Consider the following 22,128-nt stretch of genomic DNA (forward strand, 5'->3'; position numbering starts at 1 on the left):
CTCTGGGCTGGGCTGAGATGCGGAATTGATAAAGGGAAAGATTCAGTTTCCACTTTCAAGAAGTTTAAAATTCACACCTCCGTCCACTCAGCAAATAACATATGGAGCACAAACTTCATGTGCCAGCCTGAGGACAGAAAGATGAATGCAACAGTTCCTGCCCTGAGAGCTAAGAGGAGACAATTCAGCAATGAGACCTGTGTTACAAGGCTGTGGCAGAGGAGATGCAGGAAAGCTGGGAGGACACTGAACCCAGGTCTGGGCATGGCTCGGCTAGTAACACTAACCCCAGGAGTCACGAAGAAAGAAGAAATATAAATCTGTAAGTACATTTGTTTCTCCACATCTGCCTCAGCATCACACAATAATGCTGGACGGAATTTTCATCAGACTTGGAGGGGAAGTGTGGCGTGGCCAGACTTAAAATGCAGACTATGCGGCATGCAGTAAATTAGATGTGGGGAGCCCAGGGGACACCTCAGAGAAGGAAGCAGCCATTCTAGACCAGACCTGTGGAGACTGGAACCAAGGAGTACTGCCTGCCTGTCAAATGGGACACAGATGTCCCCATATGCAGATGCCTTCCCTGGAGAAAAATAGTGTGTTTGATATGAATCCCAATCAAAAGACACAGTGCAGAAGGCACTGCCCTGCAGGCAGGAGTCACAGCTGGGCTGCTTCCAACACGGGTAACTCCACTGTGGCCCGGGAGAGGTGGCAGTGGGGGCAGTTTAGCTAACAATGCTTATTACAGGTCCTAGCACATAGTTGGGCCTCCAAGCAAAGATCTTACATACTGAATGGTTTCTTCTCATTAAGAAAGGGATGTTCCAGCGTTACAGCAGAACCCCAAGCAGCGCGGGCTTCCTTGTGAGGTGGTAAGCTTTCTGTTATGAGAATTGTTCAGGCAGAGGCTGCGCACCCTACGCAAGTGTTTTTCAAACTCTTTGTGACCCATCACACACGTACAAAAACATCACACAAAAAGCAAAAGCTTCACAAAATGATACTCTTTCTTCCATATGCTATGCCCTGGCATTTGTGCTCTATTTCATTTTTCTTAAATGCTTTTCACCACTAAAAATTGGTTTCATGGGCCACAAATGGGTGGAGACCCACAATTTAAGTAACAGTCCCATGCTACTAGCCAGCATGTTCGATTCCCTGCCTTCCACAGTGCTGCCATTTCCTCTTTAACGCAGATCTTGACACCAGTGGGCCCCTCTACATATCACTTACCCCATCAAAAGGGCGATTCTCTTAGAGCCGAGCAGGTACTAGAAGGGGAAGGTTCTGTTGACAGGTACATGGACTCCCTGGTACAGCTGCCTAGAGACCAAAGCCTCTCATCCGACCCAACAAGTATTTATTAAGTGCCTACTGCATGCTGGGCACTGTCCTAGTCTCTAGGGACACAGTCATGAATAAGATACTAAAAAATCCCTGTCACAATGGCAAGGCTATGGATAAACTGGAACCCCTGTACATTGTTGGTGGGAATGTAAAATGGTGCATCCTTTGTGGAAAATGGTATGACAATTCCTTTAAGAGTTAAACATAGAATTATGTGGGATATACATACAAAGGAGTATTATTCAACCATAAAAGGAAGGAAATTCTGATACAAGCTACCACATGGATGAACCCTGAAGCCATTATACTAAATGTAATTAGCCAGACACAAAGAGACAAATACTACATGATTCTACTTATGAGGTACCTGGAAGAGACAAATTCATAGAGACAAAGCAGAATGGTAGTTGCCAGGGTCTGCGGGGAGGGAAGATGGGGAGTTGCTGTTTAATGGGTACAGAGATTCAGTTTGGGATGATGAAAAAGTTCAGGAAATGGATGGTGGTGAGAGTTGCAGAACGTGAATGCACTTACTGCCACTGAATTGTATGCTCAAAAATGGGTAAAATGATAACTTTTATGTTATGTATGTTTTACCGTAATTTTTTTTTTAAACCTGCCACATGGAACTTAAGTTCTAGAGACACAATCTGGAGAAGGACTCATTAACAAAGAGTGGCGTTAACTCCCCCACCTCGGAGCAAGGGTCATAAAATAAACTCCATCCAGGTTCCCCAGAACCTGGGTGGGGGGGCGGGAGAGGGACAAGAGACAGGACCCCACGCTCAGGTTCCCCCCCATTCTCTTCACACTGAATAGCTCCTTGTATCTGTTTTCAGTTTTAAGCATGTTCAGGTAAAACTCTGGGGCAAAAAAAAAGGGGGGGGGGCATCAGTTATAACAGTTACAGATCCAATGGGGGATGCTGATGATGAGGGAGGCTATGCATGTGTTGGGGGAGGGGGTAAAACAGGAAATCTCTGTTCTTTCCTCTTAATTTTGTTGTGAAAATAAAACTGTCCTTTTAAAAAAAATGGTCTTTAGGGAAAAGAAAAGGCCACCACTGCTTTAAAGCATGTCTTTTCCTAAACCACTGCCTTCCCTCTCTAAATGACCACTGGTGCAGAGATGTTCCCATGAAGAGTGAGCAGGCAGGGACCACTGTGCAGGAGGAGTCCCCTGAGCGCTCCACAGGCAGGCACTGGCTTTGTGAGAGGGATCCCATGAGTAGGCAGGGATCTGGGGAGCAGGAGACAGCCCTGGAAGGGTGGGGCTCTCAGAGCCCTTCTGGCCCTTTCCCTGTGCCGGGGTGGTCAGTTATCAGATCTCTGGCTCCATCTCCTCCCGAGGGCAGGGTTCTCAGCTGAGTCACCTCTCATCTTGGCCAGGGTGGGGTATGGAAACAGCACCCAATTTTGGCTTTAGAAACCTTAGCTCCAAGTCCTGGCTCTGCCCTTTGTAAGACACTTAACATCTCAGTCTGTTTACTGAGCTGTAAAATGGGGATGACTGACACCACCCGTCTCCTGGGATGTGATGTGCCACAGTACTGCAAGAGGACGCCCAGCAGTGCCAGGTGCACAGGGAGCTTTAATGTTTGGGGCCCTAAAGCACAGGAATGGGGTCTGTGGGCCTCAGCTGTGCCCAAGAGGCCCTGGGGCACCTCTACACCCTTGGACCTGCCATGCCAGCCTGGCCAGTCCCAGTGCTCGATCTGGGTGCAGAAGGGGCACCTCGTGCACAGCCACACCCAGAACAAACAGCCAGGGAGAGCACGGACTGACAAGACAGCAGCCCTGGGATGCCTGAAAGTTTTTCAGAGCCAAGTCATGGTTTCAGGAACTGGTTTCAGAAGAAGACAGGCTCGGTCTGCTGCCCCTCAACCCCTTCCCCAAGGACCATGCCCTACCTTACCCTAAACCCCACGTCCACATGTGACAGTTATCCACTTTCCACACTGGGCTTTGACTTCTTGAAGGCAGGGATTCAACCTAATCATCTCTACTCCCCTGGCACACAGAGATCAGTACCTGTGTGACCAATCGGTGATGGTGATGGTAACGACAGCACAGGGGTGGGGGGGGATGACAATCACAGAAGCTACCTAGTACACGGCCTTACCATGGTGTAGCATAGTTCTGAGTGTCTTGCTTTAACTCGCTTAAACCTCACAAAAGTCCTAGCAGATGTGTACTATCGCCATAATCCATATTTTTAATGAAGGGACCAAGGTGCGGAGAGTAACTTGCCAAAGGTCACACACAAAGTGACAGAAGCAGGACTTAAACCCAGTGCCTCAGTTTGCCCGTGTACAGCTACTTACTCCAAAGTGCTTGGGCCGAGGTGCTTACCTCTCTGTGGACTCCTCATCCATGGCAAGAGAAACATCTCGGGAAGGAACTTTCGAGTCCTCAGGCCTCCTTCCTGGGCAGGCCCTGCAGTCCGCTTGGAGATGTCTCTGGCCAGGAGGCCATCCCACGGCTGTACAAACCTTCCACTGACAGGGAAGGCACAGGGCATCTTCCTCAGAAAGACCCAGGCCTGCTTCCCTCTAACTTGGCCTACCCGCTGGATACACAGAATTGTCCCCTTCATGCTCAGGCAGCTCTTCAGGAATCTGGACTCACCTCTCTTCTCCACGCCGACAGTCCCTGCCTCATCACCCGCTCCTCTGTCCCCAGACCGCCTCCTTCCTGATGGCCCACCTGGACATTTCCTTCTTGGCTAATCTCCAGGAGCCTGCACCTCATGCTGGACATCCACGCGTTCTGAGGAGCAGAGAGTGGAAGTGGGCTGCACCCCCTCCGTTGTCCTGGGTCTGCACCTCTGCTGTGTGGCTGGGCTCTCCTGAGCCCCACACTCCTGGTCTACACGAAGCCTGTGGAAAACCAGCCTCCTTGGGCCCCTCCACAAGCCCATCTCAGGCATCCCCATTATGGACTTGGATGATGAAATTCGTTTAACCTAAGTATAAAATATTACATTTTCCCTTGTAAAATCCCCTCCTCTTTTTTCACCTTGACAAGATTGTTTTTTGTTTGTTTTTTATTTTGGGCTTTTTTGTTGTTTTTTTAAAATTGAAGTTCAATTACAATGTGTCAATTTCTGTTGTACAGCACAATGTCCCAGTCGTGCATATACATACATATATTCGAACAAGGATGTTTTGAATCCTGACTTTATCACCCCAAAGCCATTTACTTGTCCCTCCCAGAGCTGTGTCATCTTCAGCCTACCTTTTGGGTCTTCATGATTTAAAACTTAAAAGTTGATGAACAAGACAGGTTTCAATTTCCTCATCTCTGTTTAAATCTAGGACTAATAATAAATGGATTTGTCTCAGGTTCAATCACCTCTCCCTGGAAATGCTGATTCAGGGACGTGAGTCAGCCTAGATGACCATTTTTGGGGAGAGGACAGGTAGACTGTGCCCCGGGAAGGGGGTTCCACTAACATCTCTACTGTTGGGAGCCTCATTTCATTCCATCTGACGTTTGTTACTATTCCCCTCCAGTTTGAGGACTGTTCTCAAGGAGGCAAAGTTGGAAACAACTGGAATTGGGCACTTTTTCTTTCTCTCTTGACATGAACACTTGGTGCTTCCCACTAGCAGAGGGCCTGTCTTTGCCTTGTTCCTCTTCTTAACTCCAATAAGGAAGCAGACAAGCAGACTTCGTGCTGGCTGGGATTCCTTTACAAGCACCACTAAGTCTGGACTTTGGTCCTTCTGGACGTTCTGACATGGGTGTATCACACATCAGGTATCACGTACACGTGAAAAAACCGTAGGTTTGTTGAAAATCTAAGCTCATCTGTCTTTTAGTGCTGCCCCTTCTCCCTATTAAAATTATTTGTGATTTCATCATCAGAATCTACTGTCTACTATTTAGAGTGCTTAAGCTTCAGTGGTTTTTCTCTACCCTTCACATTATATTCCTACTTTAAAAAAAGAGAATTTCGTTAGGCAGCTTCTTAGAACCACTATTAGGCCAAACGGCAGTCCACTTCTGGCCTTGGGGACACATCAGTGAATGGCTCTGCAAACCCCTGAAATCTTTCCAAAGACTTTTGATACTGTCATTTTACTTTATTATTGTTATTCTTCCCATTGGGAGAAAGTTTCATCATTTTGTAATCAAATAGCATTTGCAAATATCAGTAATAGGACTGTAATGTACTATGCATGCATACTTTGTAACAATCTACTGTTAATACAGAAACCTCCTGGTGGTGTGACACATCTCCAACCCCACTGCCTTCTACTTAATGTTCGCTTTCTCAGATGCTGTGGAATAAATAATCTTTGTCTCAGAAATACCTGGCCTTTCTTTGAGGTCCCCTCACTTATTGGAGCACCCCTGCAGTCACCCAGAGTGACTCCCAGAAGCAGACCTGGGGGCCAGGTGGCCAGTGAGCCATAAGGGGACAGGCTACAGAAGAAACAGAGACCTGGCCCTGTCTCAGTGAGTGGATTATCTTCAGGCAAAGCAGTGTAAATGCTGGAATCTGTCTTCCAAGCCCACCTCCCCACTGCCCCCTAAAAACTTACCTCAGCCCAAATCCCAGCAGCTTTGCCCTGACCTCTGGTCATTTAGGCCACCCCATCCAGGGCCCACCCCACCCCATCCTCAGGGAGCATCCAGCTCAGAGTCCTTTCTCTACATCCACCTTCAGAACATCGGGAGCCTTTATCAAGATGCTTCCAGACTGATAAGAATTTACTCACAAATTCACACTGGTGAACAAAGGAATCCGACAGCAACAGTAATGGAGGGGTTTCAGGCTATGAGGCAGATGAGGGAAGACTCGCCCGGCGAACCCAAGATTACAGCACGCCTCACACCCAGGACTAGCCCTAATCGGGAGCAGGTCAACAGCACCCGACTCACCCAGTCACTGGTTCCCACGAATATTCTTTCTGAAAAATAAAACATCAATGGCCAGAACACTATTCTAACCATTTTAAAGAGAAATTTTACTAAAACGTGGGCCACAGTTCTCCTAATGCCTTTAAAAATACTCTTTTCCCACTGAAGCGGTCATCATCCAGAGCATTCCCTCCGGAACTAGACAGTCATGTGATCCTATTTCCTTCTTATCGTTTCTCTATCCTTCCCCATGGCTTTCACTTTCCTGTTATCTACATGTCTATCTCTAGAAACCTACTGCTGCCTTCCTTCCAGGCATTTTCTTTTCTTCTACATTGGGTTGAGAAATCAGCCACTTTTCTTAGAAAAGCGTGCTAAGTAAGGATCAACAGTTTGAGGCCCTCAGAGGGATAAAACACCCAGCTTAAATGCAGGGGTTTTAATGTATCTATTGCTGCGGGTTCTGTTTTCAATAAATTCCAGTTCCAAAGGGAAGCGGGGCTCCAAGACTCAATCCCACCTGAAATGTTCCTTATATACACTTACCATCCACCTTCTGGCGGTAAGAGGTTTCTATCACTGTGACGATGCAAGCGCTCCATGCTGTGCCCTTACTTTGTTATTTGTAGCCCTGCCAGGTGAGCAGCACCAGTAAGCCCCACGAGGAGCCTCATCAAACGAGATGACAAATACAGCCCTGAGACACCTGACACTGAGCTGGCATCTTTATCGGGTGTCTGGAGTGCTTTATAGAATTCAACCTCCTTCCACAGCACTGAGAAAGCACCTGTGCCCATGGCTACTTTATGGCACAACCAACCAGGGCCCTGAAAGGAGACTCCAGGGAGAGAGCAGAGCACCACCAAGTGGACCACCACCAGGAGCACACAGCTGCCGGGGCCATCACCTGCCTGCCCCTCGAGGCACCCAAAGGGCGACATCTGAACAGGGCCTCTTGGCTGTTTGGAGTTGCTCTGAGCAGTAATGATTTCACTCACTGTGAGTTGTGACCCATGACTCGGTTGTGAAATCAGTTCAATGGGTTACAGACAGCATTTTTCTTTAAAAAATAAATAGATAAACAAGATTATACTGTATAGCACAGGGAAATATACACAAGATCTTATGGTAGCTCACAGAGAAAAAATGTGACAATCAGCATATATATGTCCATGTATGACTGAAAAATTGTGCTCTACACTGGAATTTGACACAACATTGTAAAGTGATTATAAATCAATAAAAAATGTTTAAAATAAATAAATAAATAAATAAATAAATAAATAAATAAATAAATAAATAAATAAATAACAAAATATCCAAATGCATCACACACAGTGACTGTTATTTTTATAAAACTTTTGTTTCAGTATTCTGTATCTGTATATAGGTGTGTGTGGTAGTTGGGAACCTAAGATGTATTTTTCACTGGGAGTGGTGGTCAAGGAAGTTGGAAATGCAGTGATCTACTGCACATACATCCTGCAGCTACATCTTGCTGAGACCCACCTCTGCCACGTCCACCCTAAACTGGGAAGCCAAATGGAATTTGTTCAGGGCCCTAAAACTGGCCTGACCTGGAAGGGACAGGAGTTGGGAAGCCTTCTTGGAGGAAATGGGCTTGCTGTGGCACGAGCAGGAATAGGGAGAGGGGACGGCAGAACAGAAGGAAAGGCAGGGGCAGTGTCCTGTGGTAAGAAGGAGGGGGTGAACAAGCGCTGGGAGAGGCCTGTGGGGGACAGCCGCAGGTACCTGCTTTCCTGGGGAGGCACCCTGAGGGGCCAAGGCTAGAGGGGTGGAAGAGAAAGCCCACTTGATTTCAAAGATCCATTTTGTAGCCCTTTTTTTTTAAAGTCACACACATATTCAATCAAAAGACTAACACTGGAATATTACCCAAATAAAAAAGTAATAAGCACATGTTTGTTTATCCCATTCCATATTTCAGAGAAGAGGCAGGCATTAAGGATTTGTGTCATAAGTTTATTTACAAATATACCTAGTATGTTAAGGTCAAGAGTTTCACCCATTTTTCAAAGAAATTGCACCTCTAAAAATGTTCCTCTTCATACCTGTTTCATGGATTAACTAAAATATCTTTATTTCTTAAGTAACTGCTTATTATAAAGAAAGGTGTAGCAAATCGAGATCGAAAGTACAAAATCGTAATTAGTAACTGCCGCTTATTTCCACTGAAAATGGCAAATTCTTCCCTGGGCCCTCCTCACAGTGGCCCCTCCGGACCACAGAGATTGGGAGCCTCCAGCTGCTCTGTCCCAAAACAGCGCTGTTGGGAGCTCTGCAAAAGATGCAGAGACCAAAAACAGAAGAAGTGCTGGTGGCACACACACCAGGTCCTTTTCCCACGACTTTGGAAAAACTCATTTTTAAAGTTACCTCTGAGGGGCACTCGGTGGTAGGGCAGCAGCCAAGTAAGTGGGTGGTCAGGGGTCTCTCACCAATCCAATGAATGCAACCTAATAGTGCCTGCCTGTCTCCTGTAAATGTAAATTTAACTTTAATTAAAATGAAAGACACAGCTCCTCAGTTATACTAGCCACACGGGGCTAGGGGCTATTGTATAGTACAGGAGAACATTTCTGTCAATGCAGAAAGGTCTACTGTACAGGGATGTTCTAGAATGAGCAAGTGAGTAATTCATTCCAGGATCGCCTTCCCTCAGCAATGCAACATCTTCCATTATTTCTATTACCCCTGAAGTTCTAAATGCAAGTGCCTCTGGGAGAGGTACTGGAATGGCTTGAACTCTTACCAAAGGGTGACTGGTTGCCATCAGGGCATGAAGAAAGCCAGAGTCCAAGAAGCCATCCATGGATGACTGAGTATGTGTGAAGCATGGTGGGGTGAAGGGATGCTGGAAGGTAAGACACTGCCCCTAACTGAATGTGCTGTCTGAGGATACTGATGGAGGATTAAGCTCTTCCGTCAGCAGATGTGGAAAACTCTGAGATCTGTGAGAAAAGGAAGTGACCCACAGTTATTATTTATCTTCAAGTGAGAAGACTGAGTTTATTTCCCAATGGTCCTCAGTGAGGGGGCTATTCCGTGAGAACAAGCGCTTCTCTGTTTCTAGGGAGGGAGTAAGAAGTGGATGCACGCCTTCTTAGAGATGGATGCCTGTGATCTTGCCCCTCCTCTGCCCTCTACATCCACACTACAACCAGGTCCACAGCTTTATCCAACTCCTTCACACCCTGAAAAACACCACAGGCGGCAGCCTAGAGATCCAAATACTAACTTGTTATTTCCACCAGAAGCCTCCACTCAACAATGCCAAGGGGAATTATAACAATCTCTGGCCCACTCCCACCCCGCAACCCCCTTCCTGTATTCCTGATTCTGGCTCATCCTCCACCTACTCACGCCGCCATCCAGGTCAGCACCCCGTGAGTCACCTGAGACTCCTCCCCCTCCTTCCTTGCTCCCCACCCAAGGTCATCACATCTTGGCCACCTCTCCACTTTGCCTTGAAGCTGCACAGCTCAACCACTCCAGCCCTCAGAATCGCAGGGGCCACTTGATCTTCTGCTTCCAGTCACGGCTACTTCCAGCCCAGGGGTTCTTAACTAGATAAGCAACAGAATGACCTGGGGAGGTGTTTAAAATCTAGACTGACTCAGTAGATCTGGCCAGCTTGAGTATGTGTATTTTGCACAAGTGCCCCAGGTGATTCTGATGTGTCCTCTTCATTAAGAACCACAACCTCCTCCTCATTATTAATAACAACAAAAACAACAATTAACATTTTTTGTGCACCTACATGTACTTCCTTGTGTAATCTTCATGACAACCTGGTGAGGTAAGAGCTATCATCTACTCCCATTTTACTGTTGTTGAAACTGAGGCACAAAAGTCCCGTGGCTAGTAAGGGTGAGGACCAGAACACGACCCACCACTCCTAACCATTCTGCTCTCCATATGTAGAGATTTGGCATGTGGCTCCCTCTTTAACACCTTTTAAAGACAGTTCTAGAAAAAGATGGCAGCGTGGAGACACACGCATGATTTCCTTCTCCACCCAACCTCCCACCAATAGCTTCTTAACTCTAAAAGAACTATTTTGATCAGGGTGGTAGTTACATAGTGTACATATATGTAAAAATTCACTGAGATGTATGCTTAGGACTTGTAACTTTACTGTATGTTTATTACTCCTCAATAAAAACGATCCTGAAAAAGCCACTTAAATAAGAATGAACCTAGTAAATGTGAAATAGGGGGAAACATGCATGCACAGAAGAAACTAGGAAGAAGCCATCACAATGCTGGCAATTATGATGAAAAATTATTACTAGAAAAAACACATTTAAGAACAGATTAAGAAAAGATCCCCACGCTAACCTACAGGAAATCCTTAGAGGAGAGCAGGCCTAGAGAGGGCACTGTCTGGAGATAGGGTTCCCTGCAAGATAGAAAGCAAAATCCCAGTATAGGCTGGCTTGGCTACAGTGCGGAGTATATGGCTGGGTGCTGGAGAAGACACACAGCAGGAACACAGGGGCTCTGAGGGTCCACAGGACCGTCTCTGGGCTAGAGACTGGGGGGTTCCCCAAGTGAAAGTCAGTGGCAGTGAGGGGCTTCTTCCCAAAGAGGCCATGTGACTTCTATAACAAGAATAAAGTCTGGCCTCACCAAACCCAATTCCTGGTGTATCTGGTGCTTATGAATACAAAGGGTCCCCCTGGGGTCACCCATGTTTCCAGTTCCCACTGTGCAGTCAACAGGAGCAGGGCTTGACACAATGATCCTGAAGTCCATCTGAGAAGAGCAAAGAAAATTCTAAGGTAAAGTACACCTCACCCTGGCACCTGTTAGATATCTTTAAAGAAAATGTGACCAGAACACATGGTGCTGGTGTAGAAACAGACAATGCACTGGAACACATGAGAGAATCCTAGAGCAGACTTGGGTATGTACATGGAAATACACTGTAAGATGCAGGTGTTATTTCAGAGCAGGAAGGCAAGAATAGGTATTTTAATCATTAGTACTTCAGGAAAATAAAGTTAAATCTTTAACTCACAATTCACCAAAATACAATAAATTCCTTCTAGATTAAAATTTAAATGTTAAAAAAAATCCTAAAAAACAAAAAGATGAAACTATTAAAGTATTAAGAGAAAATTGATGTACATTTATAATTCTGCAGCAGAAAAACTCTCTGAGCCTGACACCAAGACAGAAACAGGACAGGCCTAGAGATCCAAATACCGAAGAGTTGTCTCCACCTGGAGCCTCCACAGACAATCCCTAGGGGAATTATAGCAATCTGCCCCTGCCCCCCCAAAGCCCTCCTGCAGCCGTATTCCCGACTCTGGCTCACCCTCCACCTGCTCACTCCGTCATACTGGTCACCACTCTGTGAGTCACTCAGACTCCTTTATCCTCCTTCTTCACTTATGCCACCTCTACTCTGTCTTGAACTACACAGTTTAATCCTCCCCAGCCTGGCCCTGAGTGTGGACGCCGTCTTGCCACCTTGGTACCAGTGCAGGGGCCACAATGGGCCTCCCTGCTTCTAGTCACGGCCACCTCCAGCCCAGTGGTCTAGAAAGACTACCTTGATCATAAGGACATTTTAGTTTTACAAATGCTTAAATAGTGAACAAAACTAAATGGCAAATGACAATCTAAGATAAAATATTTGTAACATAAAAAAGACAAAGAGGTCATAGTCTGAATGTACATCGAGTACTCTTAGAAATCAATGACAAAAAGAATAAACCAGACTAAATAATAATAAAATACTACACCAACGAAAAGGAAAAAAAATGCCAATAGAAAACTAGATAAAGCACTTAAAAAAAATCTGCCAAAAGAGAATTACCAATGATTAACTGGCCTATAAAAAAAAGTCCAAGTAATAAAATAATAATAAGGAAAAGAAAAATAAAGTAGTAACAATGAAACACTATTTTGCTTATCAAATTTGCAATTTAAAAAATAATAATAACACCTAGTGTTGAGAAGGATGCAGTGAAAGAGACACTGTGGTAGGACTAGAGAGCCTAAGTTAATGTATCCTTTCTGAAAGGCAACTAGGCAATACGTATCAAAGTCTCTGAAAGTGTACATATTCTTTGATGTAACAATTCTGCTTAAAGACTACAATCTAAGGACAAAAATAAGGATGTGCACAGAGTGTTATACATAGGCCACAACTGGCAGTAACCTAAAGGGACAATAACCAGGGATTAGTTAAATCATGGTAGGTACAAGGTGAAATATGAGAGATCATAACTGTATTTACTGACAAGGAAAACTGTTCGCAACTTATTGCTAAGTATAAAAAGCAAGCCACAGAACAAGTATGTACCATATGAACATATGAACCCATTTATGTAATGAAGTGTGTATGTGTGTATATATCCACATACATGTGCAGAAAAAAGATCTTTAAGGATGTAACCAAAACAGTAACAATATATTTCTGACAAGTGTTATTAGTATGATTTTTAATTTTGTTCTTTATCCTTCTTTGTGTTTCCTTTATTTTACAAGAAACACCCCAGTGTGGTACAGACCTCCCTCCCTTCTATTACCTGGTCCAGAATTCTTATTTGGCTCTGAGCATCCACATTCCTTACACATAATATACAGTTGGGCCTCCACATCCTCGAATTCAACAAGCCAAGGATTGAAAATATTCAAGAAAAAAAGATTCCATAAAGTTCCAAAAAGCAAAACTTGAATTTCCCCCTTGCTGGCAACTATTTACTGACATTATACTTGAAACTATTTACATAACATTTACATTGTATTAGGTGTTTTAAGTAATCTAGAGATGATTTAAAGTACACAGGAGGATGTGCATAGGTTATATGCAAATACTACACCATTTTATATAGGGGACTTGAGCATCCACAAATTCTGATATCTGTTGGCAAGAAGGTGGGCGGGGGCCAGGGAGACTCCTGGAACCAATCCCCTGGTATGTACTACTGTTTTAATTTTTCAATCATAAACTTGTCTCCTCAATTCTCTTGACTATGGGTATGGCCTGTGTCTTACGTTTCTTTTGTGTTCCTCTCAGTGCCCAGCACATAACAAATTTTCAGCAAATGGCCTAAGAATGAATGTGTCACTTCTGTGCTGATACCTCTGTGGGCTGCCCAAGCATGGGCTGGCTGGCTCCCCAGGTGTTGCTCCCATCCAAGCCCTGGTCCAGGCCAGGCTTGAGGCTGTGTGTTGTGGGCCACTTGTCAGTCTGGTCCTGTGAAGATGTCTACTGTTGCTGCTAATTCCTGTTCAGTGATGGGGCTGTTTGTTTAAAGCACAAGTTACTGCTCCCACACTCAGAGGCAAAGCCAATCTTACCGCATCCTATAATTAGTAAGTATTTCCTCTGGTGTGAAGTTGGCTTTGATCCAACAGATCCCTTCCCACTTCTTCCTCCATCTTCACCTCATTTACAACTTCCCGTCTTGGCTACTGGAGGTGTCCTGTGGAGAGGCACCCCCTTCATCCAAACTATGGGCCCAGTCAGAACAGCCTGTGCCCCTGGTGTCCCAAACCTGACTCACCAGCTCCTCCTTGTCCTCCTGGATGATAAAGTTTGCTCTCAAGTCTAAGCAAATTTATTACCCAAGCAACCCAGCCTATAGGCCCAGAGGCTGAAAGAGCCCTAAGACTTAGACCACTATAGGAGTGACATGAGGATTTTTCATGCAAACTCAACAAGTGCATTTTCATGGTTGTCTATAATCTCTGCAACTAGTACTCACTTCAGTTAAACCCTCTGAAGAAAAAAATACACAAGCCATCAGAGATGGAGGAGTCATGCAAACGATGCGACTGACAAGGGCTTAATTTCCAGAATATACAAACAGCTCATACAATTCAATAACAAAAAACAAACAGCCCAATCCAAAAAATGGGCAGATCTAAACAGACATTTCTGTAAAGAAGACATACAGATGGCCAATAGGCACATGAAAAGATGCTCAATATCACTAATTATTAGAGAAATGAAAATCAAAACTACAGTGAGATATCACTTCACACCAGTCAGAATGGCCATCATTCAAAAGTCCACAAATGATAAATGCTGGAGAGGCTGTGGAGAAAAGGAAACCCTCCCACACTGTTGGTGGGAATGCAGTTTTGTGCAGCTGTTATGGAAAACAGTATGGAGATTCCTCAAAAGACTAAAAATAGATTTACCATATGACCCAGCAATCCCACTCTTCAGCATATATCCAGAGGGAACCTTAATTCAAAAAGATATATGTACCCCAATGTCCACAGCAGCACTATTTACAATAGCCAAGACATGGAAACAACCTAAATATTCACCGACAGATGACTGAATAAAGAAGCTGTGGTATATTTATAAAGTGGAATACTACTCAGCCATAAAAATAATAAAATGCTATTTGCAGCAACATGGATGGACCTGGAGACTGTCATTCTAAGTGAAGTAAGCCAGAAAGAGAAAGAAAAATACCATATGATGTCACTTATATGTGGAATCTAAAAAAAAAAAAAAAAAGACAAACGAACTTATTTATAAAACAGAAACAGATTCACAGACATAGAAAAAAAACTTATGGTTACCAGTGGGGGAAGAGGGTGGGAAGGGATAAATTGGGAGTTTGAGATTTGCAGATACTAACTAATACAAACAAAATAGATAAATAACAAGTTCATACTGTATGGCACAGGGAACTATATTCAAAACCTTGCAGTAACTTATGGTGAAAAAGAATATGGAAGCAAATATATGTATGTTCATGTATTACTGAAGCATTATGCTGTACACCAGAAATTGACACACTGTAAATTGACTATACTTTAATAAAAATATATATATTAACACATGACTGGGACATTGTGCTATACACCAGAAACTGACACATTATAACTGATGGTATTTCAAAAAATAAATAAAAGATTGTACCTTAAAAAAATATATATATTATATACTTTTTATATATTTGTATTTATTTAATATATGTATTAAAAACTACAATGGCATATCACCAATCAGAATGGCTATCATTAAACAGTCCACAAACAATAAATGCTGGAGAGGGTGGAGAAAAGGGAACCCTCCTACACTGCTGGTGGGAATGTAAATTGGTACAACCACTATGGAAAACAGTATGGAGGTGCCCTAAAAAACTGAAAATAGCCTTACCCTGTGATCCAGCAATCCACTCCTAGGCATCTATCCAGAGAAAATGAATTCAAAAAGATACATGCACTCCAATGTTCACAGCAGCACTATTTATAACAGCCAAGACAGGGAAGCAACCTAAATATCCACTGACAAATGACTGGATAAAGCACAATGGAATACTACTCAGCCATAAAAAATAATGAAATGGTGCCATTTGCAGCAACATAGATGGACCTAGAGATTATCATACTAACTGAAGTTAAGTCAGAAAGAAAAAGACAAATACATATGATATCAAGTAGAATCTAAAAAAATGATACAAATGAACTTATTCACAAAACAGAAAGAGACGGAAAACAAGACACTCATAGAAGACAAAGTCATAGTAAACAAACTTATGGTTACCAAAGGGGAAAGACGAGGGTAGGGATAAATTAGGAGTTTGGGATTAGCAGATACAAACTATCATATATAAAATAGATAAACAACAAGGTCCTAATGTATAGACAGGGAACTACATTCAGTATCTTGTAATAACCCATAGTGAAAAAAGAATATGAAAAAGAATATATATATATGTATGTATAACTGAATCACTATGCTGTACATCAGAAAGTAACACAACACTGTAAATCAATTAAACTTCAATTTTTTTAAATTTAAATTAAAAAAAAAGAAACGGAGGTGTCAGAATCATAGAGAAGACCTGTCACTGCTTTGTTCTTTCTTTCTCTTTGTATTGATATAAACAATCCCTGTGCTCCCAAGGTTCCTGAAGCAGCAGAGAGAGAAGTCCTGGAACACTTGCCATGAGCCTTGTGAGAGGCCAAGCTTAGACTGCCACCACGGGAACCCTGAGTTAGGTACTTTACAGCTCCATGTCTCAGCTTCCTCATCTGTAAAATGGGATGGTACAGTGGAATTAATGGGTGTAAACCACTTACAACAGTGGCAAGCCACAGGTGAACCAAGACATAAGCGTTTGTCACTGTTAACAAAAGTAGAGAGTGTCATGGTGACAGCCATGTGCTGGGCACTGTCTGCTCTTCTGTAGCCCAAGATTTCTCAACCTCAACACTATTAAATTCTTGGGCTGGATAACTGTTGTGAGCAGCTGTCCTGTGCACTGTAGGATGTTTAGTAGCATCTTTGACCTCTTTCTACTCACTAGATGCCAGCAGCACACCCCACCTCACTCCCTGCACCAAGTTGTGACAACCAAAAACATTCCCAAACATTGTTAAATGTCCCCTGCTGGTGTGGGTGGGGGCAAAGTTGCCCCCGTTTGAGAACCACTGATACAGTCCTATAAAAGTCACAGCCACGGAGAAGCCATGCCACACACTCTAACACCCCACCTATGTGCAGGTGTGGATCTGGGCCTGGAAGTCCCACACTGATGCCCCCTTGCAGTTATCTGAAGGAGTTGCATGTGGGGAAGGAAAGAGTGGCCAACTATGTTTCTCTAGGTGGCTATCATTTTCTCTTCCTGAAGATGGAATGGGAAACTGGAGTCCAGGCAGTCTTCTAGTTGGGAAGTACCCTCACCCTTGAGAGACCAAGAAGGTGCAGAGAGAAAAGGAGTCTCGAGGCAGACTTCTTTGGCGGCCTGTGGCTGCGACCTGAGGTAGAGGGCATGAGCAAGGTTACCAAGACTCCTGAGAGCCCAGTCCAGCCCACAGAGGAGAAGTCCAGACAGGATGCAGAGCTGATGCCCAGTCACTGCAGAGAAAACACCCTTACCCAGTGAGGTTTCTGGGCACAAGAGGTGTGGCCCCTCTCTTCTCAGGAAACAAGTGGGCTCCGTACGTGATTAAGAAGCACACTGCTCTTTTCATAAAATAAACTCCTAACCACTACTAAAGTGTGACACGCACTGATTTTGACCCAGCAGTTGCACTGCTACAAATGTATTCGATGGATATATTAGCACAGGTGCATAGCATATACACAGGGGCTGGGCTGTATCTAGAGTTTAGGACCTGACGCATGGTTCAAATTCCAGATCTACCACCTACCAGATATGTGACCATGGGAAAGTTACTGACCTCTTTGTGACTTAGTCCCTTTGTGAAGCAGGGGCAATAACAAGGCCTATCTCATTGGGTTGTTACAAGGGTTATATGACATACTACATGCAAAGCACGACGTCTGTGATCAACAAATGCTAGCTATTAGTATTTTCACTGTGCCCTTAATTGGTGATAGCTAAAAATACGAAAACTTATGCCAATCACTTGGTTAAACACATGTGGCATATCCATTCTATGGAATACTGGGCATCGCTGAAAGAAATAAAGTCGAACTACATCTACTTAAATAATAGAATGTATTTCACAATAAAGGTCAAATTGTTAAAACAGTCAAATGAGTTTCAGATAAGTATATGTGGTTTGAGACTATTCATGTATAAAAAGAGCTATTTAGAAATAGATGCATGCCTTTTTCTGCAAAAAAAATTTCTAGAAGAACATTCAAGAAGCAGCGAGCAACAGTTACACCTAGGGAGTGGGAGTGGAGGACTGGAGAACTTTTGCTTTCTCCTTTGGTATTGGCATTTCTGACTATGAGCATGTATTCTTTTAAAAATATTGTTTTTTTTAAAAAAAAGAATAAGATAAATCTATCTCTATGTCTATGGAAACATCTCCAAGATGTATTATGAAATCTTTTCCATAAGTGGCAAAATATGAATGGTACAAGCCACAGGAATGGACCTCAGGTCACAACTTCAGGTGTGCAAGAAGCCAAACTTGTTTCTGTAACACAACTCAATGTTTACGGCAAGCTTCCTTCCTGACAACAGGCAACTTAATTCCAGGAGTGTCTGAACACTGAGAAGGGCCAGACACGGAACACAGGAGGTGGCTGTGAAGCTGGCCGAGGCCAGGTCTAGCAGCCTCCACTGCTTAGTGCCACTATGGGCAGCGAGGAATCTTGGACCAGGCTGCCTGTGTCCCCCAGCCTTGCCCCACCATGTGACTACGGCTCTCTGAGGTCTTACTCCTGCCTGCCCAGGAGAGCTGCCAGAAAGGGACTCTGGAGACCACAGATTTTTCTCCCCTGTGTCTCCTACCCCCAACCAGTCTGGGAAGGGAAGGCTGCAAAGGGCTGGGGGTTTTCTCACTTCAGGTAAAATCCTTCTTCTATCTTGTTGCTAGTCAAGGCATTCGCCTGTGCAAGAGAATTCTTTTTCTTTGATGAGCTATTCTGCAAATCCTGCAGACTCCTTAAGTGTGTAAGCTTTTGGGTGATTCCATTTTCTAAACTGGGGAGCTGGCTCAAGAGGAAATAAGCTCCATGAATGTGAAAGTGGAAAAGGGGAAAATCCAGGGAGGGAAAAAGAGGTTAGCTTCTCAAATATTATGCCAGCCACAGATATGTGTAAATGCAGAGGAAAAAGTCTGAACGTTTCCACCAAATAATTAATCAACCAGTACCTACCAGTAATGTAAGCTTTAAGATACAACGGGAGGGATGGAAGGGGAGCTTTACCTTTTTATTCTATGTATTTCTAAACTGCTTGCATTTTTTAATGATGAAGCTGTGTTCAGTCTTATATAACCTGTTTAAAAAAAATTGAGGGGTGGGGAGACAATTATGTATTTATTTTTTTTTAATGGAGGTACTGGGGATTGAACCCAGGACCTCTTGCATGCTATGCAAGCACTCTACCACTGAGCTATACCCTCCCTCTCTATTATTTTAAATAAATACATATCCGTACATTTTTTGCCTCCAGGCTGGAGATGGAAGGCAACGCAGGTCACATGTGTCTAGCCCGCTAGTGGGCAGACCATTGGGAGCATAGCTGCATGAGGGTTGGGAGGCCTATTGGAAAAGACTATTTTCAAAAGGAAGGAGACAGGTACAATGAGCTGACCCAGGGACAAAGCTTTGCTTCATGGAAATAAGGAGTTAATTCTGAGCTAGGGTGGCAGCTGTGACTTAGACGTATCTGTGCAGCCAAACCCCATGGCTCTATAAGGCAATGGGGCACCAGAGCCCCGTAGCCCTGCTCTTATAGTGAAGCTGGCTGACCTCATGCCAATGGGAATGTCTGGCTCCTAGCAGGTGTGGGGTGCCCGATGGGTGTTGCAATGTCCAACAGAACTGACTGCTCCATGGGGTGTGGCAGGGGCAAAGGGAAGCTGCAGAGCTGGAAGAGGGGAGAAGACAGCTGGGGGTGGGGGGAGAGGATTAAGCTGACTCACCTTACCCACCAGCACATGGGAGACACACACACCCTGGGGATGCCTAAAATGCTCACAAGGTGAGCGAGTGGGAACTAGGCAGGTACCTGGGATCCTGCACTGGCAGGTAGGAGCAAGAGCCAGAGACATACAGTGATGTGATGAATGTATAGGAGTCTAGGTGTGTACACAGGCGGGGACCACAGGAGATGGAGCCACAAAGTCTATACAGGAGAGGTCAAGAAAGGTCTCCTGAGTCAGCTGACGTTGGTCACTCAGAGTGGGTGGGAAGGGTGGAGGGCAGGAGGAATCGTGTGTACAAAGGCCGGGAGCTGGGAGGGAGGGAGCCAGGGTTTGGGGGAACTGAAAGCAACTCAGGCTGAATACAGGGGAATGGTAGATGAGGCCACAAAGGTTGTGTTCCATGGTAAGGAATCTGGACTTTATCCTGCAGACAGTGGTGAAGCTCAGAGGGTGCTTTAAGCAGGGAAATGAGATAATCAAATTACCAGGGAAGCTTTTTCACCACCACAGTCCCAGATCACTCCTGGCTAACTCTTACCCAGATGTGCAGTCTGTTGCTTCCTCCAGGAAGTGTTCCCTGGCCACCCCTTGGACTCAGCTAACCCTCAGCTAAGGTTTCTAGGCATTCCCAAGCACCCCCCAATTTCTCCCTATCACACTGTGTCTTGATTACCTGTGTCCTGGATTGTTTTCTCTCTTTATACACTATGAGTGCTGGAGGCCAGAGGCTACGTGTTCTATGTTGTAAGTCTTGCACCCTGCACAGTGTCTGGCATAAGTACACAATATGTATTTATTTAATGGAAAAAAAACAACCCTGTGAGAAGATAACTCTTGTGGTTTCCAGCCTAAGCTACAGAGTAGAGGTTGGAAAGGGAGCACGGGGACCAGGGAGAAAGTTCCTGCAACAGTTTGAGTAAGAGATGATGAGGGCCTGGTCCAAGGCAGTGGTGGTGGAACCTGAGAGTAGGGAGTGATTGGGAAAATACTCAGGAGGCAGAATTGATAGGCCTGGGTGGTTAGATGATGGAAGTAATGGGGCCAAGTAAGGGGAGCAGGGCTCCTAGGCTTCTGGCCTAAGTAGTTGAGTGGCTGAAGGATTGACCAAGGCTGGCTATTCGGGAAAAGAGGGCAATGTGCGGTGGAAGATGATGAAATCAGTTTCTAAACTGCTGGCCTGTTGACATGCCTATAAGGCATACAGGTGGAGAGGTACTAGGGGCAGCTGGAATCACAGACCTGGAGCCCAGGACAGACATCTGGACTAAAAACAGAGATTTGGGAGCTGTCAGCCTGCAGGTAGGTGATGGTTAAAGACCAGGGAGGGGAGATCACCCAGGGAGCAAAGGGGGAGGTGAAACAAGGAGACACCTACCTAGAAGACTGGCCGAAGGGGCAGAGGAGGAGCTATGGGGAGAAAAGGAGACATGAGAAAGGGAGGGAGAAAAGAGGGCAGCAGCACAGTTACTTGGGGAGAAGTGGCTTCAAGGACAAGCGAACAGGGTCCAACAGTGCGGAGAAACTGAGGATCTACCCACGCCCTCTTACAGTTGAGAAACAAGGCCCAGGGAGACTGACAGGTGTTCGCGCCCACAAGCTATTTTTGCCCATGATCACACACATCAATGGCTCTTAAATTATGATCTTTGGACTCCTGCGGGGTTCCCAAGACTACTCCGGGGTGGTCTGAGAGGTAAAGGACATTTTTATAATAATACCATGTCTTTTTTGCAGTATTCACTTTGTTGACATTTGCACTGATAATACAAAAGCAACAGTGGATACAACTGCTGGGGCCTTAACACAAATCAACGAAGCCATATTCTTCACCCCCAAGCACTTATGTTTTAACACAAAGGCTGTCATCACATAAGAATGTCTATAATGGAGCAATAACTATTAATTTTATTAAAATGTGACCCTTGAGTGCACATCTTGTCACTAGCCTGCGAAGCACTTCTGCTGCACACTGATGTACTGGATGCATTTACGGGACTGTTTGCTTTGAGAGGTGAACTACTTGCTTTTTTCATGAAACATCATTTTTATTAGAACGATTGACAAACTATGATTATTGAGACTTGGGTAACTGGCAGACATTTTCTTTAAAATGAATGAAGTTAGTCTGTCAAATCAAGAAAAACAACTGATAGCATTTTTTGCCAGTGATAAAATTTGAGCCATCAAGTGAAAATTAGAATGAGCTTGACAGCTTCCCAATATCTAAAGATTTTGCTGGTGAAACAGTCGTAATGTTAACAAATGTGATATTATGAACTGAAATGTGTCTACATTTGGAAGATCTGCATGAATCACTTAGCCATTATTTTCCAAATGACCAATGCACGATGTTAAAAATAACAAGCATGAATAAAAGACCCATTCAAAATCCAAGAAAGACCAATGAAATTTAATATAGCTGAGTATGAGAAATTCACTGATATGGCTTCAGATCTCACACTGCAACTAATCTTTCAGAAACTGACACGTTTGTCCAATTTTAGTGACATGTCAAAAAAGATATTCACAAATATCTGAAAAAGCTATT

The 22,128-nt window shown here is 44.3% G+C and overlaps 1 protein-coding gene across 1 annotated transcript in view; it reads right to left on the reverse strand.

Annotated features, from left to right (window-relative positions):
* The window catches only part of LOC105075793 (retroviral-like aspartic protease 1), a 100,095-nt gene that overhangs the window by 26,427 nt on the left and 51,540 nt on the right, over positions 1 to 22,128 (reverse strand). Inside the window, 1 exon segment of the mRNA XM_074341279.1 lies at positions 16,172 to 16,259. The gene's annotated coding sequence lies outside the window, so the exon portion shown is untranslated.

Source organism: Camelus bactrianus, chromosome 15 (assembly GCF_048773025.1).
Source record: "Camelus bactrianus isolate YW-2024 breed Bactrian camel chromosome 15, ASM4877302v1, whole genome shotgun sequence".
NCBI classification, from domain to species: Eukaryota; Metazoa; Chordata; class Mammalia; order Artiodactyla; family Camelidae; genus Camelus; species Camelus bactrianus.